We start from the raw sequence: 12,428 nt of genomic DNA on the forward strand, positions 1-12,428 counted from the left end.
GCGTCATCAGCTTCACTTACCGGCTGGTTATGGAGCTTGTAAAAGACTGCCTGACCAAATACCACCAAGGTCAAATAAGCTCAAAATATCTTGAGCATTTACAGATGAACATCTGGACATTAGTACAACAGGTAAGATGCAGACAATCTGCCCAAAATAATAATGAATAATAATCATAGCAGACTAGTTTATTTACATTTTTTTTTTCTTTCGACCTCTATTAATATAATATAGAACCTGATTTTCTGATTTTTCCTTTTGTTTTCATCTATACAGGCTGAAAAAAAATCCCAGAGTGGAGAGTTGGCCTTTTTCAAACAACTGGCCCAAAATGTCCTGTATGTACTGGAGTATACACTGGAAGTCCCGGTAAGGATCCATCATCTTCTATACCATATGTCCTTGTGGTGTGATCTCCAGATTACCAGTAATTTAGCAGAAGGACAGATTTATGATTTTGGAGACCTCCATGTTGGCTCCAGGCCTGTCTCTGCGGCTCCATCATCTGTGATGACAGCCTGGACTCAGTGGCGCAGAGTTTGTATTTCCGCCTCTTTCTCATCCAATCATCACAGTCTTCCTTCTTGTAAAGTTCTGATAATAGCAGTTATTAGAGAACAATTGTATATACAAGTTTGTTATATATTAGTCTGGATTTACAGGAGGGAGCGGCCGTGTATATTCCGTCCAATACTGAAATTATCCAGTAAATCAGGTTTAGTCCTTTCTGTTTTATGTATTTGGCAAATTACTGTTTATGAAATGTTATATTAATTGTACATATAACCCTCAGGGAACATCAAAAGGTGACTTTGAAAAGGTGAAAAACCTATATGTCCCGGACCCTAATACCAGTCAGCGGGGGCTAAACAGTGATCTGATAGAAGGTAAGCCGATCATCTAATATTCTTACACACATCTAAATATTATGGAGACACCTGAGAATATGTAGATTTAGGCCTCATTCACACGTCAGTTTTTCATGGACGAGTGCTATCCTTTCTGATTTTCGCTGACTGACAGATAGGAGAAGGTGGAGAAACTTTAATTTAGTTTCTCATCAGTGAAAAAACTGATGAAACTCTGATCAAACTGCCGTCTGAATGAAGCCTTACGCTCTATCCTGTATATGAGGCTGTGACTGCTGTCTATGGACATGAATATATACAGTGTGAGCAGAATATCTATATACCCAGTGTTAATACCATTTACAGAGGTGCAGTCCTGCAGACTTTTTATAGTGATATGTTATATATTATGTGCTATATGTCAGATATTGGTGTAGTCTAATACATGATGTCTCTTCATTATTTTAGAAACAACTGTATCTGCAAATACTGATCATGGAATAGATGGGACACCAAAGATCCACAAATCTGACAGTGTAAGTATCCGAGGGAGACGTCTGTATATCATCAGATAACGGGGAGTGAAATCCATCCATTATTATTCCCCAGGAGACGATGGGATAGCTCTATTCTCAGTGTAGATCATATCTATTGTGTGTGATGACAGCAGTTTTATTGCTGACTCCTCTGTGTGATATCCCTTATACCCCCCTGTTGTACAGTCACATATGTGTATGGAGGATATCCCCTATAATACAACAGTGTCTGTGGAGGTCCATGTATCAGGCAGGCAGTGAGAAGTTCCTTCATCTGGAGCTAGGATTTTCCTGCAGCTTTTATGTCTAAAAATGTAATTTTCTTTTCTAGGCCTTGATCAGATCATTGAACCCGGAGAAAAAGCCGTGTAAAAACGACTATGAATCAATCAAACTGTTCAGCAGTGGAGCATTTGGGTGAGTTTTATGTTGGCATTATATATGACGCGCCCCTGGGCCGGTGTCGCGCTGCGTTGCGCACGCGGGAGCCTACCCGGAGCCGGATCAGTGGAGGGTTGTAGTCTCGTGGCGGTGACCCGGTCCGTGCCCAGGGAGTCAAACTAGACGGCAGTCTATTAGTAGTAAATAGTTGATGACTACGCCACCCATTGAGTGCAGCCAGGAAGCTGCTGCTGCAGGGCAGACCGCTGAGGCCGGTGGTAGGATTGTGCAGCGGGATAGTATAACCCCCAACGGGAGGGGTATGGCCTCAGGGCAGCCGACGTGGATGATGGGGGTAGCAGGAACCACTCAGAGACGGTACGGTGTAGTTCAGGGTCTTTACTGGTAACAACGACAGACCCTCCCGGAGTACTTGCTAGCAAACGGGGCCTGGTCAGTCTTTGAGCAGATGGGATCTCCCCTGGCCAGGCGTAGTTGTAGGCCTCCCAAACTGACTGTACTCTTCTGGCTACCTTGCTAGAAGCTGATGTAAGTAGCCCACGTCCCTGAGTGTACCGTGTGGTGCTCACCCGTATGGCCGGTGACTCGGGGCCTTCTAATGGCTTCCGCTCCACGATGGCGGTGCTGGTCCCACGCGTGTGACCGTGCCTTCTGGCTTCTGGGCCAGAGGACCTGAAATCCCCTGCCTGACGGATTCTGCTGCTGGGTAGGAGTTAGTCCCCACAGCCTCGGACTCCGGGTCCGGTAAAGAATCTTCTTAGTCAGGGCGAGCTCTGCAGCTGCCAGCCCCTGACTCCTTGTAACTCTGCTGTTTCCTATGCTGCTTCTTGTCTCCACTCTCCTTGTCTCACTCACCCTGCCTCAGCCCCGGGTTTATACAGGGGAAGTTCTTCCCCTCCCAAGACTGGGCAGGAGGTGTGGCATGCACAGGATCCCTGACCAAAGGACCTCCCACCTGCTCTCAGACATAACATTACATTACTGTGGAAAACCAGACCCCTGGGGTGCCACATTCCCCCCTAGTGAAATTTAGTACTCCGGGACTAAACACATTTAGAAAAACATAACAAAGTATAACAATAACAATACTATAAGAAAAACACATAAGATGGTTACGGCGTGTCCGCAACCGGATGCAGTCTTTGAAGAAAAGCAAAGGTGTCCATTTCACCAACACAGGGAGACGTAACCAGGTAGGGGTCTGTCCTACCCCGAGTCCTTAACAGTCTCTAGTCCATCCTGGGTTACGCTCCAACTATATACAAGGATTCCCGGTAAATCCACCAAGGTTTCCTAAAAACAACTGGAAACACAAAATTATACACAAGCAACAATACACAGATAAACATAAATAAAACTATTTTTACACTTCAAATTCTCCAGCGTGCGGGTAACTGGCCTCTAGTGGCCCTAGTGGACCTACGGAGCTGACTGTCTGGCCCTGAACTACAGGGTGTAGGAGCTGTCAAGGGTAAACTGGGCAGCTGTCTACCGGCTCTTTGTCTCACTAGGGGTACGGCAGGCTCACTATAAGCAGAGGGTTGATTCTCCTGTTCTACTCGTGTGGAGTCTTCTGCCTCCTGGACCGGCTGTTCTTCCAGCTCTACCCGTTGCTCCGTAGGTTCTTGGGATGATGGTTGGAGGAAGGTGAGTACGGGTACCACAACTGCACCATTGACTTGAGTCCAAGACCGAGGGAAGTCCCCGAGCACGGTACTAACCATATCTTCCCTTTCTCCCACGGGTCGATGGTCTTCTTGTTCCTCTTCAGGGTTCCTCAGTTGTTCGGGACACTTCTTCAGGTGGTCCCGGGATACAATGGCTGTGGTTTCCCCTCCGTCTTTACTGATGGTACAGACCTTCGGGTTCTCGTGGCTTGAGGGCAGTACGGTGTACGGGTCCTTCTCCCACTGGTCATCCAACTTGTGGAGCCGTCTTTTCCTCTTCAAGACCTGCTCTCCGGGTACCAGGGGAACAGCGGGAGCATACTGGTTGTAAGTCTTCTCTTGTCTTTCCCTAGCCTGACAGAGACTTCGCTCCACGCTCTCTTGTACTCTCCGGTACTGCTGCTGCCTCTCTGTGTCCCAGTCTGTTTCTGGTGAAGTGTCCTCAGGTGTCAGGACTCCCATTTCCAGGTCAACAGGTAACTTACCAGGTCTCGCCCTCATTAGGTAAGCCGGGGTACAGTTGGTGGAACCTACCGGGATGTGGTTGTATAGGTCCACCAGATCGGGCAACTTCTCAGGCCACAGACTGCGTTCTTCCAGGGGCAATGTTTTTAGAAGATCCATTACCACCTGGTTCATTTTTTCACAAAGTCCATTAGTTTGCGGATGGTAGGGTGTCGTCCTTATCTTCCGGCAGCCATACAGATTGCAGAATTCCTGGAAGACCTCCGCTTCAAAGGCAGGTCCCTGGTCCGTCAGCACTTGGTCCGGGTACCCGTGTGGACGGCAGAAGTGCTGCTGGAAGGCTCTAGCTGCTGTTTGAGCCGTTAAGTCCTTGACGGGGACGACAACCAAGAACCGGGAGTAATGATCCACGATGGTTAACGCGTAGACGTAGCCACTTCTGCTTGGGGTCAGTTTTACATGATCCAAGGCTACCAGTTCCAACGGTTGCCAGGTGACGATGGACTGCAGGGGAGTCTTCTGGCTGGCCCGGTCCTTCCTTCTCAGATTGCACGGGCCACAGTCTCTGCACCACTTCTCGATGGTTCCCCTCATGCCTACCCAGTGGAACCGCTCGCGCAGCAGGAACTCCAGCTTTTTCCACCCGAAGTGTCCAGCTCCGTCGTGGTATGCCTCCATCACCATGGCTGCGTCTCTTCGCGGCACCACTACTTGCCAGAGTAGTTCATGCGTCCGGGAGTTGACCATTCTGCGGCACAACTTCCCCTTGTAAAGGAATAGTCGACTCTTCTCCGCCCATAGTTGTTTGGCTTCCTCCGGAGCGTCTGGTTCAAGGCGAGCCTCCGGCCGAGTCAGCATCTCCTTCACCAGTCGGACGGCAGGGTCGCTGTCTTGCGTTTCCGCCCAGTTGTAGTGGGGTAAGGGGTTCAACGTAGCAGCCTGCTTACCCCTTACCCGGTGGGAATACTGGATAGTTCCATGACGGTGGAACGCAGGGAGTTCAACTTCTTCCAGTCCCTCCGGATCTTCTCCTTCGTCCGGCAGGTTGGGCATCCTGGACAGGGCATCCGCGTTAGTATTGGAGCGTCCTGCCCGGTATTTGATTGTGAACTCGTAGTTGGACAGACGGGCCATCCACCTCTGCTCCAGGGCACCGAGTCTTGCCGTGTCCAGGTGTGTCAACGGGTTGCTATCCGTGTATACGGTGAACCGGGAAGAAGCGAGGTAATGCCTAAAGCGCTCGGTGACTGCCCATACCACGGCCAGGAACTCTAGCTTAAATGAGCTGTAATTCTCGGGGTTCCTTTCGGTGGGTCGCAGTTTTCGGCTGGCATAGGAGATCACTCGTTCTCTCCCCTGCTGAATCTGGGACAGTACGGCTCCTAGCCCGATGTTACTGGCGTCGGTGTAGAGGATGAAGGGCTGGCTATAGTCCGGGTACGCCAAGATTTCATCCCCCGTGAGGGCCATCTTCAGCTGGCGGAAGGACTCTTCTTCTAGCTCTTCCCATTTGAAGGGCGGCTTCTGGTTCTTGGCCTTTCGGGACTGGCCTATCAGGAGGTCCTGCATAGGCGCTGCCTTTTTGGTGAAACCGGGAATAAACCTTCGGTAGTAGCCTACCAACCCTAGGAACTGCCGCACTTCTTTTACGCTGGAGGGGCTTGGCCATCCCTTAATTGCGGTGATCTTATCGGGGTCGGGAGCCACTCCGTCAGCGCTCACCACGTGTCCCAGGTATTGCACCTTTGGTTTCAGGAGGTGACACTTGGAGGGTTTCACCTTTAGGCCGTAACTCGCCAGAGCTTCGAACACCTCCGCCAGGTGTTTCAGGTGGTCCTCATAAGTTTTGGAGTATACGATGACATCGTCCAGGTACAACAGGACCGTCTCGAAGTTTCTGTGGCCCAGACAGCACTCCATTAATCGTTGGAAGGTTCCTGGGGCGTTGCAGAGTCCGAACGGCATGCAGGTGAACTCGCTAAGTCCCATCGGGGTGGTGAATGCGGTCTTCTCCCGGTCCGCCTCTGCTACAGGAACCTGCCAGTACCCGCTAGTGAGATCCAAGGTAGAGAAGAAGTTAGCAGATCTTAAAGCAGCCAATGACTCCTCTATCCTTGGTAAGGGGTACGCATCCTTGTGTGTGATACGGTTGATTTTCCGGTAATCTACACACATCCTCATGGTGTTGTCTTTCTTTTTGACTAAAACTAGTGGGGCTGCCCAGGGGCTACAGCTATCCCGGATTACCCCAGCCTCCTTCATGTCTCTAAGCATCCCCTTGGCGTGTTGGTAATGTGCAGGGGGTACGGGTCGATACCTCTCTTTTATGGGAGGATGATCTCCCGTGGGGATGCGGTGTTCTACCCCCTTGACTCGCCCGAAGTCTAACGGGTGTTTACTAAACACTCTCTCATACTCTTGAACCACCCGATAGACTCCTTGTTTCTGATGTGAGGGAGTGGAATCAGTACCCAAATGTAGTTGCTGACACCAGTCCTCCATGTCTTTCTTAGAGCCGTTACCTTCCTCCGGGTGAGATGGAGGCAAGGGTTCCACAGATTGTATAGAATTTTGATTAGTGGTATATAATTTGGCTAGCGTGGCATACCGGGGCAGGTACACTTCCCTCTCCCCGATATTTATTATGCGAATGGGCACCCTCCCATGGCGTACATTGACCACCCCCCGTGCTGTCAAAATGGTGGGCCTACTGTCTGAGTAAACTGGTTCTACCATTGCCTGGTAATCTCTACCTCTCAGACCAATAGCTGCCCGGCACCAAATCATCATTTCACTTTTTGGGGGCATGGCAATAGGAAAAGGGTCACACATTCTTACGCTACCAATCTCACCGCCGGAGAGTTCCACTTGTTGCCGTTGCATCAGTGCCCGGATCTCTTTCTGGAGCACCCGCTGCTCGCCGGAGCTGGCGTTCTTGGCAACCTGCTGTAAAAGGAAAATCACCTCTGCAAGACAATTTTCAATTACGTTAGTTCCTAGAGTTATTTTTGGGTGACTCTCATGTTTATCAATATCTACAATGATCAGTCCCTGTGCGGCCAGTTCGACTCTACCGATTTTGAGGGTCACCTCTTTAAATCCGATCTGTGGCACGGGCTGGCCATTGCTGGCGATGATACTCAAGTCGTCGTCAGGGTAGTGGGTAATATCCGAGTCATTCCAGTACTGCTTGAAGAGCACGTACGGGATGGTGGTGACCTGTGACCCGGTATCCAGTAGGGCACTCATGGGAATGCCATCCAGTACCACAGGCAAGACTGGACGTCCTCCCACATATCTGTCGCGCCAGTTCGATGGGCCTGGTGATCTTTTTCCTGGGGGTTGGCCCTCTACCCCAGGTTGTGCCCGTTTAAAGACCAGTACCTTTCCATATGTCCGGGTTGATTGCAGCGGCGGCAGATGGGTCGTCCGTCCTCGCTGTATCGGTCACTGGGTCTTCCTCTGGCCGGTGGGGTCCTCCTTGGTCGACGCCACGGGATGTCCTCCGGTCCGGATGCCAGCTGGATCTTCCTTGGGGTGGAAACCTGTAAAGACTGCACAGTTCGGGTTAGCGCAGCAACGCTCTTAGCTAGCTCTTGGACCTGATGGTGTAGGTCTGGAGCCGGGTCATTGTCCAAAGCCTGCGCATCAGCTCCCACAGGCCCTGCCGACAAGGGCGCCGCCTCCTGGTGGTAAGTGATAGCTGGGCGCCTGTGGGTAACAACGCCACCCGGTGCTGGTTCTCGGAGCACCCGGATAGCTCTATCCTTGAACTGTGCAAAGTCCAGATGGGGATCCTGTAAGGCCATTGCCCGCAACTGGGTTCGGTGGGCATTGCAATATAAACCCTCTATAAATTGTTCAGTCAATAGCCTGTCCTCGTTTCCCACCCCATCAGGGTCGGTCTGCTTTATGGCCCTCAGGGCCTCTTGTAGGTTTAGTGCATAGTCCCTTATACTCTCATGCGCTCGCTGCTTGCACCCGTAGAATCTAAGCTTAATCTCGGCTGAGGTGCGGGTATCAAAGGTGTCCTTCAGCCGGGTTAGTATCCCTGCGACAGTCTTCCTCCCAGGTGGCCAGGATTTTACTTCCCTTTTGGCTGCCCCGGTTAGTTGGGCCACCAGGATGCTCACTTTTTGCTCTTCTGTGAGGGGGTACACCTGGAAGAGGCTATCCAGCTTTTCTCTAAAGTCATGCAGGGTATGTGACTCCCCTGAGTACTGGGGTAGCCAAGCTGCTCCCGGGATATAGGGCATGGTGAAGGGCATAACTGCAGCAGCGGTAGCGCTGGCGGGGGTTGAGGCAGTGAAGCTCTCCTCCGTATCCGACATCTTCCTCCCCCCTAGTGGACCGTGGCCTACCTTGCGATGATCCTCTTCCGTAGGCCGCGGCTCCGCAGTGGATCGTCAGGGTTGAGGACCTTCCGTCGCGCTCCTGTGACGTCGGCGTCTGCTGGGCTCCTTCCAGGACCTTACGCAACGTCCGGACGTGAGGCGGGGCTTCAGTTCTCGCGCGCTTTCGGAGTCCACGCCCCTCTTCTTCCCGCGCGGCGTCCTCAAGATGGCGTCCAATGGCGGGAAAACTCCACGGATGGCGGGAAGAAGGTCGAAGATGGCGCCGGATGGCGGGAAAACTTCGCGGATGGCGGGAAGAAGGTAGAAGATGGCGCCGGATGGCGGGAAACCTTCACCACTGGTAAGTTTGAACAGTCTTTGCTTTTCAGGCACGCAGTACCCGGTGGTTGCGGGCACGAAATCCTGCCGACTACGCCAAAGTTGACGCGCCCCTGGGCCGGTGTCGCGCTGCGTTGCGCACGCGGGAGCCTACCCGGAGCCGGATCAGTGGAGGGTTGTAGTCTCGTGGCGGTGACCCGGTCCGTGCCCAGGGAGTCAAACTAGACGGCAGTCTATTAGTAGTAAATAGTTGATGACTACGCCACCCGTTGAGTGCAGCCAGGAAGCTGCTGCTGCAGGGCAGACCGCTGAGGCCGGTGGTAGGATTGTGCAGCGGGATAGTATAACCCCCAACGGGAGGGGTATGGCCTCAGGGCAGCCGACGTGGATGATGGGGGTAGCAGGAACCACTCAGAGACGGTACGGTGTAGTTCAGGGTCTTTACTGGTAACAACGACAGACCCTCCCGGAGTACTTGCTAGCAAACGGGGCCTGGTCAGTCTTTGAGCAGATGGGATCTCCCCTGGCCAGGCGTAGTTGTAGGCCTCCCAAACTGACTGTACTCTTCTGGCTACCTTGCTAGAAGCTGATGTAAGTAGCCCACGTCCCTGAGTGTACCGTGTGGTGCTCACCCGTATGGCCGGTGACTCGGGGCCTTCTAATGGCTTCCGCTCCACGATGGCGGTGCTGGTCCCACGCGTGTGACCGTGCCTTCGGGCTTCTGGGCCAGAGGACCTGAAATCCCCTGCCTGACGGATTCTGCTGCTGGGTAGGAGTTAGTCCCCACAGCCTCGGACTCCGGGTCCGGTAAAGAATCTTCTTAGTCAGGGCGAGCTCTGCAGCTGCCAGCCCCTGACTCCTTGTAACTCTGCTGTTTCCTATGCTGCTTCTTGTCTCCACTCTCCTTGTCTCACTCACCCTGCCTCAGCCCCGGGTTTATACAGGGGAAGTTCTTCCCCTCCCAAGACTGGGCAGGAGGTGTGGCATGCACAGGATCCCTGACCAAAGGACCTCCCACCTGCTCTCAGACATAACATTACATTACTGTGGAAAACCAGACCCCTGGGGTGCCACATATACATTACCCACATCAATGTCACTGTATAATCAGCTAGGATGTGACAGGCGTGAGAACCTCCCATAGGTGATCATTTATGTAATGTGATCTTACGTATTCATACATGGATTTCTAATGACCGTACATCTAGTGTTAACCTAGTAACCATTAGTACAGAAGACCATTTGATGTGGTCTATAAACAGTCTGTTAATAAGGATTCATTTTAAATCATGGATTTTCCTCTCCTCCAGAGCCGTCCACTTAGTGCATCATAAAGACACCAACAAGGTATTCACTATGAAGAAACTGAACAAGCAGAACCTGAGGAAGCCAGAGCAAGTTGAGCGGGCCTTTCAAGAGAGGGACATCCTAGCATTCGCTGATAATCCCTTTGTGGTCTCCATGTTATGCTCTTTTCCTACCAAGTCTCATCTGTGTATGGTCATGGAGTACGTAGCAGGTAGGACATTATATATTGTATCTACATCCAGCCCATGTCTCCTGAACTCCAAGCATCTAATTCATGATGATTACATGTCCACATGGAAGGCGATTACATGTCCACATGGGTGACTATTAAATGTCCACATGGACAAGCATTAAATGTCCTTATGGACGACCATTAAATGTCCACACTGCAATTACTATTAGTCATCTATTACCAAAATGCCTGGAAAATTACTTATCTCTGTGAAAGTCTCCCATGTTCGTCCTCACTGAGTAAAGTCTGTAATTTCTGTTATGGATAAAAGGAGGATTTGACAATACTTTACCAGTTTGCATAGATGAGCACTTTCATAGAGAAATAAGAGGCTTGTAGATTGGGTCCTCCTCTATTTTCTTGTATAGGGCCACTCTAAAGTATATAATATACGCTCCTCTTATACAGTATATCTCTAGGTATTACGCCCTACCTCAATATCTCCACTTATTTTTCATTCAGTGGGTCATTCATTCATGTGTGATTTACATTGTAACAAACCCTCAGCTGTCTTTTTTTTCCTGCTGTAGGAGGAGACTGTGCCACTCTTATGAAGCTTGGAGGTCCTTTCGATGGTTCTTTACCTGTACCCTTGGCCCGCATGTACATTGCAGAAACGGTTCTCGCTGTGGAATACCTGCATAGCTATGGTGTGGTGCACAGAGACCTAAAGCCTGAGAAGTAAGTGACCCCTATAATAAAGGGGAAGAAATTTAGAGTTTGTTATACAATCCATGAGTTATTACTTGGGGCTAACACTGTCTTTTCTTTCACAGTCTCCTGATAACATCAACTGGACACATTAAGGTCACCGATTTTGGGCTTTCAAAAATCGGCCTCATGAGACCTACATCAGAAATCTACAAGTCTCTAAGGGAAAACATCACCAGAGAGTTCTGTGATGACAAGGTCAGCATTACGTATAGGGTTTTATTCTTTAGAGATCTCTTCTATTTCGGCTTCTATGATATTTTCTCATCTAAAAAACCTTTTCATTGATGTTATTTGTGACAATTCTATTCATTGATCATTATCTCATTCTTCTGTTGGTTTCCAGATGCCTGGCACTCCCTATTACATAGCCCCAGAAGTTATACTTCAGAAAGGCTTTGGAAGACCTGTTGACTGGTGGTCAATAGGAATCATCCTATATAAATTTCTCTTAGGATTTGTACCATTTGATGGGAGTTCCATAATTGAGGTTCTTGACAATATTTGCAGGGGTAAGTAAAATAAACAGAATTCTATGTAATGTCCTTGTTATTTGGTTCACTTGCTTAGATTGGTTCTTAGGTTTAGTTCTTTGTTAAGCAGAGGTTTTTATAGTACAGTAAATGAAGAGATTTTACTTTCTGTAATATTTGTTTTTTTTCCTTTTTTGACAGATAATGTAGCTTGGAAATTTTACACTTTCCTTCTCCCACCTAAAGCTCAGGACATCATCACTGGGATGCTCAGAAAAAATCCAGCGAAAAGACTTGGGACAAGTAATGTATATAATATTATTAATGATAAGTTATTATAGAAGATCATGCCCATGTGAATTAGCACTGAGATTCTCTACTTTTCCTACTTGTTCTATTCCCATTCGTCATGCTATGATTTTCAGTATATTTAACTCACATAGGCTCTGCTACATCTGCAGTTGAGATAAATGCAAACTATACGGATTTGTAGCAGTCTCTGATGATGTCTGTATCAGATTTTTTTTTGTTTTCCTTTTTCAGGAGGAGCAAATGAGATTAAGAGTCATCCGTTCCTGCGTAACTTAGACTTTGCCAACCTTCTAAGTCAGAGGCCCCTGTATGTTCCTCATCTGGTGTCAGACGTGGACACCAGCCACTTTGAGCGTAAGTAGAATGAGACGTCATCTGGAACAAACTGTTGTTTGTCTTGTCTTTCACTTTATGTGACAATCAGTTCCTATCATTATTAGTGATAACATGGTGATTGTGTGTGACAGTGTTTTATTCTAATAATCTCTGATACTACTGTACTTACACTTTGTAGCTCACTCCTGGATATACAAACATATGGACTCAAGTGAAGGGGACTCAAGCGAGGAGAATGACTGGCCAGAAAGCCACAACTTTGCATCATCTACTCAAAGGCTTGTTAATGTAAGTTTGAGAACCATTACCACTGCAAAACCTATAATTAAAAAAGTTCAGAACGATGTATGTTTTACATTTTATCTTTCTCTGTATTTTAGCTATGTACCACCAATACTAGGGTGATGGATAATGAGGATCCCAATGAGCCTCCAGTGAATTCTCCCATAGAAAAAAGAAAAAAAC

Source organism: Phyllobates terribilis, unplaced genomic scaffold, assembly GCF_046119375.1.
Source record: "Phyllobates terribilis strain yellow unplaced genomic scaffold, ASM4611937v1 Scaffold_12__6_contigs__length_324123572, whole genome shotgun sequence".
Taxonomy (NCBI): domain Eukaryota; kingdom Metazoa; phylum Chordata; class Amphibia; order Anura; family Dendrobatidae; genus Phyllobates; species Phyllobates terribilis.